Here is a 19,240-nt window from a genome sequence, read left to right as displayed (position 1 = left end):
TATGTTATAGTTAGATGCCTTGTAGATAGATCTATAGTGAAGTTTGATACCTAGCTAGAAGGCCTGATTGGTGGAGTTCTGCAGAGATGGTTGTTGTTCTGGAAGGTTCTCCCATCTCCACAGAGGAACTCTAGACCTCTGTCAGAGTTACCACCGGGTTCTTGGTCACATCCCTGACCAAGGCTCTTCTCCAGATGCTTAGTTTGCCCAGGTGGCCAGCTCTATGAAGAGTCTTGATGGTTCCAAACAACCTCAATTTAAGAACGATGGAGGTCACTGTGTTCTTGGGGACCTTGGAGGGGGGGCGTCACGTGCGCTAGCTAACTAGCACACAGTGTAGCCAACTAACAAGCTAGCCTCCCGCCTGCTGTACCAGTAAAGTGTCCTTCTCCCACGTCTGTCGAGCAACTTTTTCACGCTGTTCTATTAACGAAGACAGGTGTTTGGCAGGAACCAATGGGATGCTTGGGGGCAGGTGTTCCTGTTGATACAGGAATGCCCACATGCAGGAACACCCCGAATTGCAAGCTGCAGTTGAACACTAATTGTACTGGCTCGGTGAGAGGTTTGCGCTGCTCGAATATAAAATGAAGTATATATGTTTTAAGATTTGGCACACAAAAGCAATATATGTGCCAGTAATGTTAAATTAGTTTGAGTATAAGTACCCGGGACCATTTCACTTTCACGCAAGCCTATATCTGAAAGAGACATGATGAGAGACATTACATGAAATTAGAGGATCTGCTTGAATAAAGGTAGGTAGCAAGTTAATTTAGTGCAACGTTCACGCTTCAGAGTATTGCATGCTAGCGCTAGCTTGGTGGTACCTAGCTAGCTAACTTTGACCTAGATACAGTAGCTAGCTGACGTTAGCGGAATTACACTTTTGGCTAAAGTTATCTTGCTAGCTAACTAACGCAATATAGACAAGACAAATATATTGTACTCCGTTATAACTAACTTCGCTATCATTTTAGTTAATGTAATAAATGCGCATTTTCACTATGAATCACAACGCTAGCTAGCCTAGTTGAAATTAGCTGAAGTTAGCACACGTAAGTTAGCTGGCTAGTATACCGGTAGTTAGCTAGCTAGCTAGCTAGCAAGTAGGAAATGTAACACTAGTCAGATATTCATCATATAGATACCAAATCTCACATTTGTCATTGTCGGCTAACTAACCAGTGTGAATAAAGCGAGTTGAGTTAACTAGCTATCCCGCTAACGACGTTAACAGCAACCCATAGATAGCTAACTGCTAATAGCTTGTTGGCAACATAACCGGGCTGATTTAGGCGAACTTTTTAAGCTAATAGGTATGTAGCGAGCTAACGTCAGTTACTTTTATAAATTGAGACCGACTTTGATATGGCAAGGCTGACTATACAAACATGTCTATTCAAACTAAAAAGGAATAGTTAGCCTAACATTTGTATTCCCTGGCAAGTTTATTCTAGCTAGCTAACATACTGTATAATTGAAATAGTTACATTGTAAATAGCTAGAATAGTTAGTCCTTTAATGATAAATATATAGTTAGTTGAAACTGGCTAATTTTCTATCTACATCTGATTTCAGCAATGCCCATTACACTATTATTGAATGTACATTTGTGGCGTGAGTGTATGGATGGAGGCCTGTGTGCTGGCTATTAGAGAATACAGTAGATTTATGTTTGTTGCTTCGGGTGTGGAATTAAATATTTTGTCCCACCACCTACTACTGTACATCAAAGTACATTCGTAGTATTCCTCTGAATACCAGTGGGTGGCGCAATTTCACAATTAGCAACACGTTATTTTCATAAACTGCATTTAGATTTAACAGTATATGATACAGATATACAGTATGACATAAACAGACCAGGATCAGTCTTTGTTTAGGTACGAAATAAACGTATTAAGCCTTTTTTTTATTTTTTTTATTTCACCTTTATTTAACCAGGTAGGCAAATTGAGAACACGTTCTCATTTACAATTGCGACCTGGCCAAGATAAAGCAAAGCAGTTCGACACATACAACAACACATAGTTACACATGGAGTAAAACAAACATACAGTCAATAATACAGTGAAAATAAGTCTATATACAATATGAGCAAGTGAGGTGAGATAAGGGAGGTGAAGGCAAACAAAATATATATATATATAAATAAATAAAAAAATATATAAAAAGGCCATGGTGGCAAAGTAAATACAATATAGCAAGTAAAAAAAATAACACTGGAATGGTTGGTTTGCAGTGGAAGAAGGTGCAAAGTAGAGATAGAAATAATGGGGTGCAAAGGAGCAAAATAAATAAATACAGTAGGTAAAGAGGTAGTTGTTTGGGCTAAATTATAGTTGGGCTATGTACAGGTGCAGTAATCTATGAGCTGCTCTGACAGCTGGTGCTTAAAGCTAGTGAGGGAGATAAGTGTTTCCAGTTTCAGAGATTTTTGTAGTTCGTTCCAGTCATTGGCAGCAGAGAACTGGAAGGAGAGGCGGCCAAAGGAAGAATTGGTTTTGGGGGTGACCAGAGAGATATACCTGCTGGAGCGCGTGCTAGACTTTGTCTAGACTATACAATCTTGGGAGGCAGACCCTTTTTATATCCTAATCAGACAGCACTAAATGTTCTGTAAACACCAGCCCGAGAGTCTTGTAGGAAGTCAAAACAAAAAGGCAATGAATGTCAGATGCTACAGAGTTCACAGGATGTCATCAATATAACAGTAAATAATTTGTGTGTCCTCAGTCCTTGTACATCCAGTCTGGCGTCAACTACTATCAACAGATAGGAGAATAATCCATAACATTCAGTATCAAGTCTAGTGACCATCAACCCATACCTTGAGTATCACAAACACTGGAAATCATGTGTATTACAGATAGGGAAAATGTATAAATATTCAAAACATTGTATTAATAACCCTCAAATTAATATGAATTTTGTTTTACATTTTTAATAGAATTTTATAACATACAGTGAAGCCACTCAACATTTACATTCAGCAGACACTCCCATCCAGAACGACCCACGGGAGCAACCAGGGTCAAGCGCCCCCACCCAGTCGAACCGGGGACCCGAACCAGCGATCTCTCGGCCACCCGCCCTAGCTCCCAACAGCCAGACCACCAACCATCTAAGATACCCCTACAGTTCCCCTTTTTCCAAACAGTGAAATTACTTGACCAACAGAAAATAATATCAAAGATCTGTATAAAATGACGAGGTGCTTATGTTTACGCCCTAACAATGGGAGTGGTTCTAAGGCAGGGAAGGCAGGCGGACAAGTTTAGGCCCAAAATAAGCCCATAGAAGCGCATTGGATTGATTTTGGCGAGAGCGAAACTGATACTACGCATGCATACAAGGACTGGGCATTTTTTCATTAAGAGTTTAATGGAAACATTCGACAATGGTAAGTCTATCGAGTTAGTCAAAAGGCTATAGCCTATTATTGAACATGCAACTCCTTAAATGTAATGGCAAAATGTAGATTTCTGCCTAAATAGGCATACCCAAAAGTAACTGCTATTTATGTGGTATATTTGGAAAGAAGACATCTGGGAGATTGTGAGGAAATGATCAGAAGATAGGAGTTACATAGTTCAGAGTACACAAGATCAAGCACACAAAATAAACGTTTTTTTTATATTAAGTCCTATTTCATTGACAAGCTATAAGTGAATTATTGATGACAAAGTGAACAATATCAGAAAAATAATGTGATTAATACACCTAACAACTAGAAATGAGCAGATGTTTTAGTAAGTGGTGTCAGGTGTGGTCATGGGACGTTTCCAAATCTCTGAGCCAGGTAGCAATAGTTCGCATTACGCATAAAGGCCTAGGCCTCCCGAGTGGCGCAGTAGTCTAAGGCACTGCATCGCAGTGCTAGCTGTGCCACTAGAGGTCCTGGTTCGAGTCCAGGCTTTGTCGCAGCCGGCCTCGACCGGGAGACCCATGGGGTGATGCACAATTGTCCCAGCAATGCACACAATGCACAATGCTCACACTGTTGCCAGGTGCACGGTGTTTCCTCCGACACATTGGTGTGGTTGGCTTCTGGGTTAAGCGGGCATTGTGTCAAGAAGGTTGTGTTTCGGAGGACGCACGGCTCTCGACCTTTGCCTGTCCTGAGTCCGTACGGGAGTTGCAGCGATAGGACAAGACTGTAACTACCAATTGGATACCATGAGAAAAAGGGGTAAAAAAAAAAGGTCTATGCCTTGCTTTGTCCCACCCAGGTCGTCTGCATATCCCTGTAAACATTATCTCATTGGCTAAGAGACTGTTAAGTTGCCATAGTAGCCAATTCCCTGTGTAATGGATGCCTACCGCGCGTAAGCAGGTAACATCATTTTATTGATGCGCAAAGATATAGTCACTCGGTGGACATTCGATGTTGCTATTAAGTCATACACCATCAGATAACATGGGCAATATGCTAGATTTGTTCATACCAACCAAATTATTAATTTGATACCCTCTATGTAGCTATAGCTCAAACACAGACAAAATCTAAGCTTACCTTGTAAGATGTTTGGTGAAAACGTTTTGCAATAAATATTTTGACTCGGGGCTGGTGATCAATAATTGTAGGTCACAGGGAGACAAATAAGATATCCTCATGATCTGTGGAATCCCAGCTTTCGGTGTGTATCAACGTATCCGTGTTTTAGGTTATGCGTCGCAACGCTAACCGGAATGTAGGTAGCAGCCATCTTGAAATGAGGTCATCGGCTCGGCCTGTCCTTATAAATTTAGATGCCTATACAGTGGGGAGAACAAGTATTTGATACACTGCCGATTTTGCAGGTTTTCCTACTTACAAAGCATGTAGAGGTTAAAATTTTTATCATAGGTACACTTCAACTGTGAGGGACGGAATCTTAAACAAAATTCCAGAAAATTACATTGTATGATTTTTAAGTAATTCATTTGCATTTTATTGCATGACATAAGTATTTGATCACCTACCAACCAGTAAGAATTCCGGCTCTCACAGAACTGTTAGTTTTTCTTTAAGAAGCCCTCCTGTTCTCCACTCGTTACCTGCATAAAAGACACCTGTCCACACACTCAATCAAACAGACTCCAACCTCTCCACAATGGCCAAGACCAGAGAGCTGTGTAAGGACATCAGGGATAAAATTGTAGACCTGTACAAGGCTGGGATGGGATACAGGACAAAAGGCAAGCAGCTTGGTGAGAAGGCAACAACTGTTGGCGCAATTATTAGAAAATGGAAGAAGTTGAAGATGACGGTCAATCACCCTCGGTCTGGGGCTCCATGCAAGATCTCACCGCGTGGGTCATCAATGATCATGAGGAAGGTGAGGGATCAGCCCAGAACTACACGGCAGGACCTGGTCAATGACCTGAAGAGAGCTGGGACCACAGTCTCAAAGAAAACCTTTAGTAACACACTACGCCGTCACGGATTAAAATCCTGCAGCGCACGCAAGGTCCCCCTGCTCAAGCCAGCGCATGTCCAGGCCCGTCTGAAGTTTGCCAATGACCATCTGGATGATCCAGAGGAGGAATGGGAGAAGGTGATGTGGTCTGATGAGACAAATAGAGCTTTTTGGTCTAAACTCCACTCGCCGTGTTTGGAGGAAGAAGAAGGATGAGTACAACCCTAAGAACACCATCCCAACCGTGAAGCATGGAGGTGGAACCATCATTCTTTGGGGATTCTTTTCTGCAAAGGGGACAGGATGACTGCACCGTATTGAGGGGAGGATGGATGAGGCCATGTATCGCGAGATCTTGGCCAACAACCTCCTTCCCTCAGTAAGAGCATTGAAGATGGGTCGTGGCTGGGTCTTCCAGCATGACAACGACCCAAAACACACAGCCAGGGCAACTAAAGAGTGGCTCCGTAAGAAGCATCTCAAGGTTTTAGAGTGGCCTAGCCAGTCTCCAGACCTGAACCCAATAGATCATCTTTGGAGGGAGCTGAAAGTCCGTATTGCCCAGCGACAGCCCCGAAACCTGAAGGATCTGGAGAAGGTCTGTATGGAGGAGTGGGCCAAAATCCCTGCTGCAGTGTGTGCAAACCTGGTCAAGAACTACAGGAAACGTATGATCTCTGTAATTGCAAACAAAGGATTCTGTACCAAATATTAAGTTCTGCTTTTCCCTACAACTCATCCAGAACGCTGCAGCCCGTCTGGTGTTCAACCTTCCCAAGTTCTCTCACGTCACCCCGCTCCTCCGCTCTCTCCACTGGCTTCCAGTTGAAGCTCGCATCCGCTACAAGACCATGGTGCTTGCCTACGGAGCTGTGAGGGGAACGGCACCTCAGTACCTTCAGGCTCTGATCAGGCCCTACACCCAAACAAGGGCACTGCGTTCATCCACCTCTGGCCTGCTCGCCTCCCTACCACTGAGGAAGTACAGTTCCCGCTCAGCCCAGTCAAAACTGTTCGCTGCTCTGGCACCCCAATGGTGGAACAAACTCCCTCACGACGCCAGGACAGCGGAGTCAATCACCACCTTCCGGAGACACCTGAAACCCCACCTCTTCAAGGAATACCTAGGATAGGATAAAGCAATCCTTCTGCCCCCCCCCCCCCCCCCCCCTAAAAGATTTAGATGCACTATTGTAAAGTGGCTGTTCCACTGGATGTCATAAGGTGAATGCACCAATTTGTAAGTCGCTCTGGATAAGAGCGTCTGCTAAATGACTTAAATGTAAAATGTAAATGTTCTGATGTATCAAATACTTATGTCATGCAATAAAATGCAAATTAATTACTTAAAAATCATACAATGTGATTTTCTGGATTTTTGTTTTAGATTCCGTCTCTCACAGTTGAAGTGTGCCTATGATAAAAATTACAGACCTCTACATGCTTTGTAAGTAGGAAAACCTGCAAAATCGGCAGTGTATCAAATACTTGTTCTCCCCACTGTATATGGTAGTAAATCACATGAAAGAATTGGAGGCACCAATCAATAGCCAAGACTCTCAGCTTTCCGCAGACACCCTGCTTTTGCATATAGGGATTACCCTTCTCATACCATACTCAATTGAATAAAACAAATCTCATAGGGTCCCCAAATATGGGGACTTAACATTTTGAGAGTTAATGAGGCAGCTAATAAAACTTAATTTTAAAAAATGTGTCCAAATTCAATTAGTGGAAAACACATTTATAAACTGCACACCTAATGCAAGCAGTTCCATATCATATCTATTTAAACTTTGTCACGTGCCGAATACAATAAGTGTGGACTTTACCGTGAAATTCTTACTTACAAGCCCTTAACCAACAGTGCAGTTCAAGAAGTAAAAAGAAAATATGTACCAAGTAGACTAAAATTAAAAGTAATGATAAGTAACACAATAACAATAATAACAACGAGGCTATATACAGGGTGCACCGGTACCGAGTCAGTGTGCGGGGGTACAGGTTAGTTGAGGTAATTTGTACATGTAGGTGGGGGTGAAGTGACTGCATAGATAATAAACAGCGAGTACAAAAGGGCCCCCTTTTGAGGGGGTGTCAATGTAAATTGTCCGGTGGCGATTTGATTAATTGTTCAGCAGTCTTATGGCTTGGGGGTAGAAGCTGTTAAGGAGCCTTTTGGTCCTAGACTTGGAGCTCCGGTACCGCTTGCCGTGCGGTAGCAGAGAAAACAGTCTATGACTTGGGTGACTGGAATCTCTGACAATTTTATGGGCTTTCCTCTGACACAGCCTATTATATAGGTCCTGGATGGCAGGAAGCTTGGCCCCAGTGATGTACTGGGCTGTTCTCACTACCCTCTGTAGCTCCTTACGATCAGATGCCGAGCAGTTGCCATTCCAGGCGGTGATGCAACCGGTCAGGATGCTCTCGATGGTGCAGCTGTAGAACCTTTTGAGGATCTGGGAACCCATGCCAAATCTTTTCAGTCTCCTGAGGGGGGAAAAGGTTTTGTCGTGCCCTTTTCGACTGTCTTGGTATGTTTGGACCATGATAGTTCGTTGATGTGGACACCTAGGAACTTGAAGCTCTCAACCTGCTCCAGTACAGCCCCGTTAATGGGGGCCTGTTTGGCCTGCCTTTTCCTGTAGTCCATGATCAGCTCCTTTGTCTTGATCACATTGAGGGAGAGGTTGTTGTCCTGGCACCACACCCAATAGTTCTCTGACCTCCTCCCTATAGGCTGTCTCATCGTTGTCGATGATCAGGCCTACCATTGTTGTGTCGTCAGCAAACTTAATGATGGTGTTGGAGTCGTATTTGGCCACACAGTCTTGGGTGAACAGGGAATATAGGAGGGAACTATGTACACACCCCTGAGGGGCCCCAGTGTTAAGGATCAGCGTGGCAGACGTGTTGTTGCCTACTCTTACCACCTGGGGGCGGCCCGTCAGGAAGTCCAGGATCGAGTTGCAGAGGGAGGGGTTTAATCCCAGTCCTTAGCTTAGTGATGAGCTTCATGGGCACTATGGTGAATGCTGAGCTGTAGTCAATGAACAGCATTCTCACATAGCTGTTCCTTTTGTCCAGGTGAGAAAGGGCAGTGTGGAGTGCAATAGAGATTGCGTCATCTGTGGATCTGTTGGGGCGGTATGCAAATTGGAGTGGGTCTAGGGTGTCCGGGAGGATGCTGTTGATGTGAGCCACGACCAGCCTTTCGAAGCGCTTCATGGCTACCGACGTGAGTGCCACGGGGCGGTAATTGTGTAGGCAGGTTACCTTTGCTTCCTTGGGCACAGGGACTGTGGTGGTCTGCTTGAAACATGTTGGTATTACAGATCCCGTCAGGGAGAGGTTGAAAATGTCAGTGAAGACACTTGACAGTTGGTCTGCGCATGCTTTGTGTACACGTCCTGGTAATCCATCTGGCCCAGCGGCTTTGTGAATGTTGACCTGTTTAAAAGTTTTGTTCACATCGGCTACCGAGAGCGTTTTCACACAGTCATCCAGAACAGTTGGTGCTCTTGTGCATGCTTCAGTGTTGTTTGCCTCGAGTCGAACATAAAAAGCATTTAGCTTGTCTGGTATGCTCGCGTCTGGGTTCCCCTTTGTAGTCCGTAATAGTTTTCAAGCCCTGCCACATCCGACGAGCATCAGAGCTGGTGTAGTGGGATTCAATCTTAATCCTGTGTTGATGCTTTGCTTGTTTGATGGTTCGTCTGAGGGCATAGCGGAATTTCTTATAAGCGTCCGGAAGAATGTCATTCTGTCAGGAGGATATAATTATGGTCAAATTTGCCAAATGGACGGCGAGGGAGATTTTTGTATGTGTCTCTGTGTGAGGAGTAAATGTGGTCTTTTTTCCCTCTGGTTGCACATGTGACATGCTGGTAGAAATTAGATAAAACGGATTTAAGTTTGCCTGCATTAAAGTCCCTGGCCATTAGGAGCACCGATTCTGGGTTAGTATTTCCTTGTTTGCTTATGGCCTTATAGAGTTGGTTGAGAGCGATCTTAGTGCCAGCTTCGTTCTGTGGCGGTAAATAGACGGCTATGAATATTATAGATGAGAACTCTCTTGGTAGATATTGTGGTCTACAGCTTATCATAAGGTACTCTACCTCAGGCGAACAATACCTCTAGACTTCTTTAATATTAGACATCGTACACCAGCTGTTATTGAGAAATAGACACACACCCCCACCCTTCGTCTTACCAGAGGTAGCGTCTCTGTTCTGCCGGTGCATGGAAAATCCAGCTAGCTCTATATTGTCCGTATCGTCGTTAAGCCACGTCTCGGTGAAACATAAGATGTTAGTTTTTAATGTCCCATTGGTAGGATAATCTTAATCGTAGGTCATCAATTTTATTTTCCAATGATTGCACGTTAGCAAGAAGAACAGATGGCAGTGGGAGTTTACTCGCTCACCTACGGATTCTCGGAAGTCTGCCCGATCTGCGTCCCCTTTTCCTGCGTCTTTTCACGCAAAAGGCGGGGATCTGGGCCTGTTCCAGTGAAAGCAAGATATCCTTCTCGTCGGACTCGTTAAAGGAAAAAGTTTCTTCCAGTCCGCGGTGAGTAACCGCTGTTCTGATGTCCAGAATTTATTTTCAGTCATAAGAGACGGTAGCAGCAACATTATGTACACAGTAAGTTACACAAAATGCTAAAAGAAAAACACAATTGGTTGAGAGAATGTCAAATGTCAGCCATGTTCTTTGGCGCCATCTTGTGACAGAGATGACAACTTAGAAAGAGGGGGACTCTAACAGCAGCTACGATGATGGGTTGCTAATATGACTAGGATTGTGCCTTTGGCTTCTGGACGATGAAAGAAAGTTCATATGAAAACCAATAGAACAGGAGAGAAATGCTGGTAATGGCATAAGGAAGTCTTTATAAAATAATTGCCTCCACGTTTCTATGGATGGATTTTTGAAAGGCTACTTTGAAGCAAAGTAAGACATGTCTCATTATTTGAAGTGAAGTAAAACGTTCAGGTTTCAAACAATTATACTGCCTCAAGGTCACATTGCAAACTGATGGGTGATGTGCTGATAGTCAACGGTATGCCGACTATAGCCTATGCATCCGAATGGCGAAGGGGAGGCACGCTTTACAAGTTGAGATTGAGAGATAAAAATAGCTCCTTTTTTAATCGTGGCCACCGAACCTTTTAACGCACGACTGTATTTAGAATTGTTATTTGTTGCGCAATGACTGAGTTTATAAAACCAGGATTCAATCCAGTAGCCTACAGGCTTTTTGAGGTGCTACTATCACGCTGTCTGACAGGTGGTAGGTAGGCTAACATTTTGGGGGGGTATGATATTTACGCCTCTAACTTTCTCACTCCGCATTATTAACAATTAATTCAGGACCATCCGTAACCATGGTAGCATCTACATTAATGTAGAAGTGTTTAGAAACATTCTATTCCTATATACAATAAAATTACATTCATAATTGCAATATATTATTCACCATTCATGTCTATTGGGCCACAATTAATCTGAAACACAACCAAAACAAACAACAAAAGCATCCAACAAGTTTGTGGAGTCCCAAGCTTGACGTAATCATTGCGTGCTAGGAATATGGGACAAAATACTACACTTTTGACTACTTTTACTACTACTACTTTAATGTACATATGAGTGAATTTGGCTCAATACTTTTATTCCCCTAAAATGGGAGGGACTATGTACAAAAAGTGCTGTAATTTATAAACAGTTAACCCGATATCAGAATACCCCTATATTAAAGCTGACAGTCCGCACTTTAACTTCATAGTCATTATATCATTTAAAATCCAACGTGCTGGAGTACAGAGCCAAAACAGCAAATGGGTCACTGTCCCAACACTTTTGGAGCTTACTGTAACTATCTTAAACAAATATTTGGCATGTTAATATACCTTGCCTAATCGGGGTCTATGTTTGGGCTAGGCGATGTAGGATTATCAATATTTTCCTATGCAAACAATGTTCTCGCTATATAGATGGAGAGTGGTGGTGTCTGTGCAAACAGTGTCTATGCAGTGTCCTTGGCTTGGACCAGGATGGATAAGAGGATGTAAACAGACAGCAGGTGAATGGGTCCAGAAATCTGTAGTTTTTTTTTCTGGTTGCTTATCAAAGATACCTGGCTGTCTGGGGAATAGAATCAGCTTGTTCCCCTCTGTCGAAGAAGCTTGGACCTTCTTTTTTTGATATTTTCAGTGGTATTGTTTGCAAACACACCCCCATAAAGAAATTGAGAATTAAAAACAGGTTCAGCCCCCGTTTCGACCGTGATCTTGTAGAGTTACTCCACCTCAAGAATTGCATTTTGGCGGAAGGCTCGGAACACGCATATTCAGGCTGACTGGCTCTCGTTTAGGCAAATGAGAAATAAGTTCACTCAGGTTATCCGGAAGGCCAAAGTTAGTTACTTTAAGGAGCAGTTCTCGCTCTGTGGGTCTAACCCCAAGAAGTTCTGGAAAACGGTTAAAGACCTGGAGAATAAACCCTCCTCCTCACAGCTGCCCATGTCCCTTAAAGTTGATGATGTGGCTGTTACTGACAAGAAGCACATGGCTGAGCTCTTTAATCACCACTTCATTAAGTCAGGATTCCTATTTGACTCAGCCATGCCTCCTTGCCTGTCAAATGTCCTCATCTCCCACCCCTTCTAATGTGATTATCCCTGATGCTTCTCCCTCTTTTTCCCCTGCTCCACTACAAAGGTGCTATAGGAGCTTCTTAAACTTGACCCCAAAAAAACATCTGGGTCAGATGGTTTAGACCCTTTCTTCTTTAAGGTTGCTGCCCCTATCATAGCCAAGCCTATCTCCAGCCTTTTTAACCTGTCTCTCCTTTCTGGGGAGGTTCCCATTGCTTGGAAGGCAGCCATGGTTGGTCCATTATTTAAAGGGGGAGATCAAGCTGATTCTTCCTAATTGTTATAGGCCTATAACAATATTTTGCCATGTTTATCAAAAGTGTTGGAAAAACTTGTTAATAATCATAGTCCCGTGTAGCTCAGTTGGTAGAGCATGGCACTTGCAGCGCCACGGTTGTGGGTTCGATTCCCACGGGGGACTAGTATAAAAAAATGTATGCACTCACTACTACTGTAAGTCGCTCTGGATAAGAGCGTCTGCTAAATGACGTAAATGTAATCAACTGACTGGCTTTCTTGACGTCTATAGTATTCTATCGGGTATGCAATCTGGTTCCTGCTCAGTTTATGGATGTCACTGCACCCTTAACTTCTTGCGACTACAGGGGGTGCTGTTTACTCATTAGCATATTTGCATTACAGATTAAACGGCTTCCTACTCTCCTACTTTATCGTACAATATACATATTATTACTATTATTGGATAGAAAACAGTCTCTAGTTTCTATAGCCGTTGGAATTTTGTCTCTGAGTGGAACAGAACTCATTCTACAGCAATTTCCCTGACATGGAGTCAGATTTCACACATTTTGGCCCCTGATCTGGAGTCAGTTTAAAGGCCACTGTGAATGCTATAAGGATACGGACACTGCTTACGTCTTCCCCTGGATGCCTTTACGTGATGACGCTTTGAATGGTATCGATTGCCCAATCACAGCCACTATAAAACAAAAACACGTGTAGGTAGGAACTCCTTTCCAGCTGCGCCGGACGCACGGTGGACACCGACCCGTTCTTTTTCCAAGCATTAGTGGAGCCAGTAATATTTCTCAGGTCATGTTTTTACTCGTTATAGGAGTTAAAAACATCATAAGGTAGTTAATTTAAACCGTTTTATAGCAATTTATATCCGTTTAGTGCGCATTTTGGTACATTTATTTCTGAGCCTTTTTGAAGAGCCGGGCAGGTTTCCAGTTCATGCCGAACGCAGTTGGCATTTCCACATGGCAAGAGGACAGCTTTGGACCAAAAGACAATTAGACCCAAGAAAGGATTCTTTGCCCAAGATTCTGATGGAAGAACAGCTCAAAGTAGGAACAATTTATTATGATAAATCGTGTTTCTGTCGAGAAATGTTAATCGCTTATGACGCCATTTTGTTTGACGTAGCTTCGCTTGGCGCAAACTGTATTGAAAAGTAAGGATAATTTAAAAAATGTATATCAGCGATTGTATTAAGAATTAAATTGTCTATCAATCGCTGTCCACCCTATATTTTTTAGTCACGTTTATGAGTATTTATGTATACGACTAGATCACTGTCTAATATGGAGCACGACATTGTCTGACCAGCTGGGCAACTTTTGTCATTGTCTAACCAGGATTTTGGTGGCTAAATATGCACATTTTCGAACAAACTGTATATGTATGTTGTAATGTGATGTTACAGGAGTGTCATCTGAAGAATTCTGAGAAGGTTAGTGAAAAAATTAATATATTTTGGCGATGTTTACGTTATCGCTCTCTTTGGCTAGAATCAATGCTCTGGTAACGTTTGCATATGTGGTATGCTAATATAACGATTTATTGTGTTTTCGCTGTAAGACACTTAGAAAATCTGAAATATTGTCTGTATTCACAGGATCTGTGTCTTTCGATTAGTGTATGCTGTGTATTTTTACGAAATGTTTGATGATTAGTAATTAGGTAAACACGTTGCTCTATGTAATTATTCTAGTCCATTTGTGACGGTGGGAGCAATTGTAAACTATGATATCTACCTGAAATATGCAAATTTTTCTAACAAAACCTATCCTATACCATAAATATGTTATCAGACTGTCATCTGATGAGGTTTTTTCTTGGTTAGTGGCTATCAATATCTTAGTTTAGCCGAATTGGTGATAGCACCTGATGGAGTAAGAAACTGATGGAGTTAGAAAAGTGGTGTCTTTTGCTAACGTGGTTAGCTAATAGATTTACATATTTTGTCTTCCCCGTAAAACATTTTAAAAATCTGAAATGGTGGCTTTATTCACAAGATCTGTATCTTTCATTAGGTGTCTTGGACTTGTGATTTAATGATATTTAGATGCTACTATTTAATTGTGACGCTATGCTAGGCTATGCTACTCAGTGTGGGGTGGGGGGGGGGGGGGGTGGTGCTCCCGGACCCGGGGTAGATACTCGTGAAAGGTTAAGTCCTCAAGGATGTCACCATTGTCCTTGATTCTAAGCAATGTTGTGCTGCTATTTTTGACTTGGCCAAAGCTTTTGGAATGGTCTACTGTATCATTCTTGTGGGCCGGCTAAGGAGTATTGGTGTCTCTGAGGGGTCTTTGGCCTGGTTTGCTAACTACCTCTCAAAAAGTGCAGTGTATAAAGTCAGAAAATCTGCTTTCTCACCCACTGCCTGTCACCAACGGAGTACCCCCAAGGCTCAATCCTAGGCCCCACGCTCTTCTCAATTTACATCAACAACATAGCTCAGGCAGTAGGAAGCTCACTCATCCATTTACATTCAGATGATAGTCTTATACTCAGCTGGGCTCTCCCCGGATTTTGTGTTAAATGCTCTACAACGAAGCTTTCTTAGTGTCCAACAAGCTTTCTCTACCCTTAACCTTATTCGGAACACCTCCAAAACAAAGGTAATGTGGTTTGGTAAGAAGAATGCCCCTCCCCACAGGTGTGATTACTACCTATGAGGGTTTAGAGCTTGAGGTAGTCACCTCATACAAGTACTTAGGAGTATGGCTAGACAGTACACTGTCCTTCTCTCAGCACATATCCAAGCTGCAGGCTAAAGTTAAATCTAGCCTTGGTTTCCTCTATCGTAATCGCTCCTCTTTCACCCCAGCGGCACAACTAACCCTGATTCAGATGACCATCCTACCCATGCTAGATTACGGAGACATAATTTATAGATGGGCAGGTAAGGGTGCTCTCGAGCGGCTAGATGTTCTTTACCTTTCGGCCATCAGATTTGCCATCAATGCTCCTTATAGGACACATCACTGCACTCTATACTCCTCTGTAAACTGTATCTCTGCATACCTGTCGCAAGACCCACTGGTTGATGCTTATTTATAAAACCCTCTTAGGTCTCATTCCCTCCTATCTGAGATACCTACTGTAGGTCTCATCCGCCACATACAACACCCATTCTGTCAGTCACATTCTGTTAAAGGTCCCCAAAGCACACACATTCCTGGGTCGCTCGTCTTCTCAGTTCGCTGCAGCTAGCGACTGGAACGGGCTGCAACAAACACTCAAACTGAACAGCTTTGTCTCAATCTCTTCATTCAAAGACTCAATCATGGACACTCTTACTGACAGTTGTGGCTGCTTTGCGTGATGTATTTTTGTCTCTACCTTCTTGCCCTTTGTGCTGTTGTCTGTGCTCAATAATGTTTGTACAATGTTTTGTGCTGCTACCATGTTTTGTGCTGCTACCATGCTGTGTTGTCATGTGTTGCTGCCTTGCTATGTTGTCTTAGGTCTCTCTTTATGTAGTGTTGTCATATATATATATATATTTTTTTTAAATCCCAGCCCCCATCCCCGCAGGAGGTCTTTTGCCTTTTGGTAGGCCGTCACTGTAAATAAGAATTTGTTCTTAACTGACTTGCCTAGTTAAATAAAAGTTAAAAATAATAACATTGATCCGGCTTTGTAGTACACTTCTCAGGTTGTATCATTGTACCATTCCAACCCGTCCCTCAAACCTGGTAAAATAAGGGTTAAAAATAATAAGAATTTCAAACACCTGAGGGGGGAAACAAATCTTAATCAGACGTGGCGGCTTCCTGACTGGACTATAATATTTGCACAAAGGAAGGCCAAGGACTCAGGCTTTAAGCCTAAGCAAACAAGGACCAATCGAAAGACACCCTGCAGATGGCAGAGCTGGCAAAAAGCCACAAGTACATCTTGGAGAAGATGGGAAAGAACTGATGTTTTGACATTGTTCTTTTATGAGTAAGATTTATTATAACCTTAGTAATAATGTTAGGGACCGATTACAATAAAATATTTGACACATCGAATCATCAATGATCACATTGAATCATGATGCGGGAGCTGTATGTGAATTGTAAAATAATATATGTAATCGTACATTTTTTTTTTAATCAACAATCTGATGTATTGCACTGTTATGCTTTAGCTTGTGCTAGTTAGCACCATAAGTCCCTTGATTGGTGTTTAAAATGGTGTAAAATACAAGAACTAATAAAGAATCCAAACAAGGCACAAATGTATCACTTTCTTTGACATAATTGAGATTACAGGAGTAATTGCTTTATCTATACCAGGCAGGTTCCAGAACTAAGATGCTGATTTAATGCATTTTAAACGTCGCATGCAGAACACCCATACGAATATTATAGCTTTACCATACGCATAAATATAAGCCCAAGCCCCTCCCAAAAAAACAGAATATTATATTATACAGCAGAACAACATAAAAAAAAGATTTAAGATGGCTTTTGAACATACAGTGCATTCGGAAAGTATTCAGACCCCTTGACTTTTTCCACATTTTGTAACGTTACAGCCTTATTCTAAAATTGATTAAGTCCTTTTTTCCCTTCATCAATCTATACACACTACCCCATAATGACAAAGCAAAAGCTGGTTTTTAGAAAGTTTTGCAAATCTATAAAATGACATTTACGTAAGTATTCAGACCCTTTACTCAGTACTTTCTTGAAGCACCTTTGGCAGCAAAACAGACTCGAGCCTTCTTGGATATGACGCTACAAGCTTGGCACACCTATATTTGGGGAGTTTTTCCCATTCTGCTCTGCAGATCCTCTCAAGCTCTGTCAGGTTGGATGGGGAGCGTTGCTGCACAACTATTTCCAGCTCTCTCCACAGATGTTTGATCAGGTTCAAGTCTGGGCTCTGGCTGGGCCACTCAAGGACATTGAGACTTGTTCTGAAACCACTCCTGCGTTGTCTTGGCTGTGTGTTTAGGGTCATTGTCCTGTTGGAAAGTGAACCTTAACCCCAGTCTGAGGACCTGAGCGCTCTGGAGCAGGTTTTCATCAAGGATCTCTCTGTACTTTGCTGCGTTCATCTTTCCCTCGGTCCTGACTAGTCTCTCCCAGTCCATGCCACGAAAATCATCCCCACAGCATGATGCTGCCACCACATTGCTTCACCGTAGGGATCGTGCCAGGTTTCCTTCAGATGTGACGCTTGGCATTCAGGTCAAAGAGTTCAGTCTTGGTTTCATCAGACCAGATAATCTTGTTTCTCATGATCTGAGTGTCCTTTAGTGCCTTTTGGCAAACTCCAAGCGGGCTGTCATGTGCCTTTTACTGAGGAGTGGCTTCCGTCTGGCCACTCTACCAGAATACCTGAGTGGTGGAGTACTGCAGAGATGGTTGTCCTTCTGGAAGGTTCCATCGCCACAGAGGAGCTCTGTCAGTGACCATTGGGTTCTTGGTCACCTCCCTGACCAAGGCCCTTCTACCCTGATTGCTCAATTTGGCCACACCTGAGCTCAATTTCAAGTCTCCTGTAGGTTTTTACTCCAACCCCAGTTGTGGAACCTGATTCAGCCCTGAGCTACACCTATTTAGTCAAGTGACGTTTTGGAAGTGCCAGTGCAGGGTGTAGTTATTTCAACTCCGATATTGGCATGGAAGGAACAATGGATAGGAGTAGTAGAGTTAGGATTAATGGGTTCTGTCGCAACATGAGGTGAAATCGAGCCTATTTCTGAAGTATCATGACGTTGGGTAAGAAAAGTATCCATAATCATTCTGGTGCTAGCTACAACTAACCTAGTCATTTCCTTTGCGATTGTAGCCTATTTTGTGAATTGTTTCTGACACAGGATAGGCCTAGATGTTTCATTTTTGACCACATTTCACACTGTGCTCAAGCTGATATGTTTCTTGTTGGCTGGATCCATTTGGTTGTATCAATCCACACCCAGTGTGTCAATAGCCCATGCTGAATTAAGTTATGTCATGCCTGGAACCCAACTGTTATTACGAAGTATCTGTCTAGCCCAGTGGTTAGAGCGTTGGCCAATTAACCCGAAAACCCAGAGCTGACAAGGTAAAAATCTGTCGTTCTGCCCCTGAACAACGCAGTTAACCCACTGTTCCTAGGCCGTCATTGTAAATAAGAATTTGTTCTTAACCTCTAACGAGCCTCAACCCCGGATCCGGGAGCACCCCCCCCCCCCCCCCCCCCCCACACTGATTAGCATCGCTAGCATAGCGTCACAATTAAATAGTAGCATCTAAATATCATTAAATCACAAGTCCAAGACACCTAATGAAAGATACAGATCTTGTGAATAAAGCCACCATTTCAGATTTTTTTAAATGTTTTACAGGGAAGACACAATATGTAAATCTATTAGCTAAACACGTTAGCAAAAGACACTATTTTTCTTTGTCCACCATTTTTTCTCAACACCAGTAGCTATCACCAATTCGGCTAAACTAGATATTGATAGCCACTAACCAAGAAAAAACCTCATCAGATGACAGTCTGATAACATATTTATGGTATAGGATAGGTTTTGTTAGAAAAATGTGCATATTTCAGGTATAAATCATAGTTTGCCATTGCAGCCACCATCACAAATCTCACCAAAGCGACTAGAATTACTACAGAGAGCAACTTGTATTACCAATTTACTCATCATAAAACATTTCTTAAAAATACACAGCACATAGCAATGGAAAGACACAGATCTTGTGAATTCAGACAACATTTCAGATTTTCTAATTGTTTTACGGCGAAAACACAATAAATCGTTATATTAGCATACCACATATGCAAACGTTACCCGAGCACTGATTCTAGCCAAAGAGAGCGATATCGTATCATCGCCAAAATATATTAATTTTTTCACTAACCTACTCAGAATTCTTCAGATGACACTCCTGTAACATCATATTACAACATACATATAGAGTTTGTT

General features: G+C 42.4%; 1 protein-coding gene across 2 annotated transcripts in view; it reads left to right on the top strand.

The window, feature by feature from the left end:
• The first annotated feature begins 350 nt into the window (after positions 1 to 350).
• Positions 351 to 19,240, top strand: part of gne (glucosamine (UDP-N-acetyl)-2-epimerase/N-acetylmannosamine kinase) — a 43,444-nt gene continuing 24,554 nt past the window's right edge. Inside the window, exons 1-2 of one of the 2 annotated variants that reach the window (XM_055909997.1) lie at positions 351 to 758; positions 9,797 to 9,980. The gene's annotated coding sequence lies outside the window, so the exon portion shown is untranslated. The remainder of the gene's footprint in view (positions 759 to 9,796; positions 9,981 to 19,240) is intronic. The other variant, XM_055909995.1, reaches the window with a different exon arrangement.

This window comes from Salvelinus fontinalis, chromosome 42 (genome assembly GCF_029448725.1).
Source record: "Salvelinus fontinalis isolate EN_2023a chromosome 42, ASM2944872v1, whole genome shotgun sequence".
NCBI classification, from domain to species: domain Eukaryota; kingdom Metazoa; phylum Chordata; class Actinopteri; order Salmoniformes; family Salmonidae; genus Salvelinus; species Salvelinus fontinalis.
The sequence above is the reverse complement of the archived record's forward strand: the minus strand, read 5'-3'. Positions and strand labels throughout refer to the sequence as shown.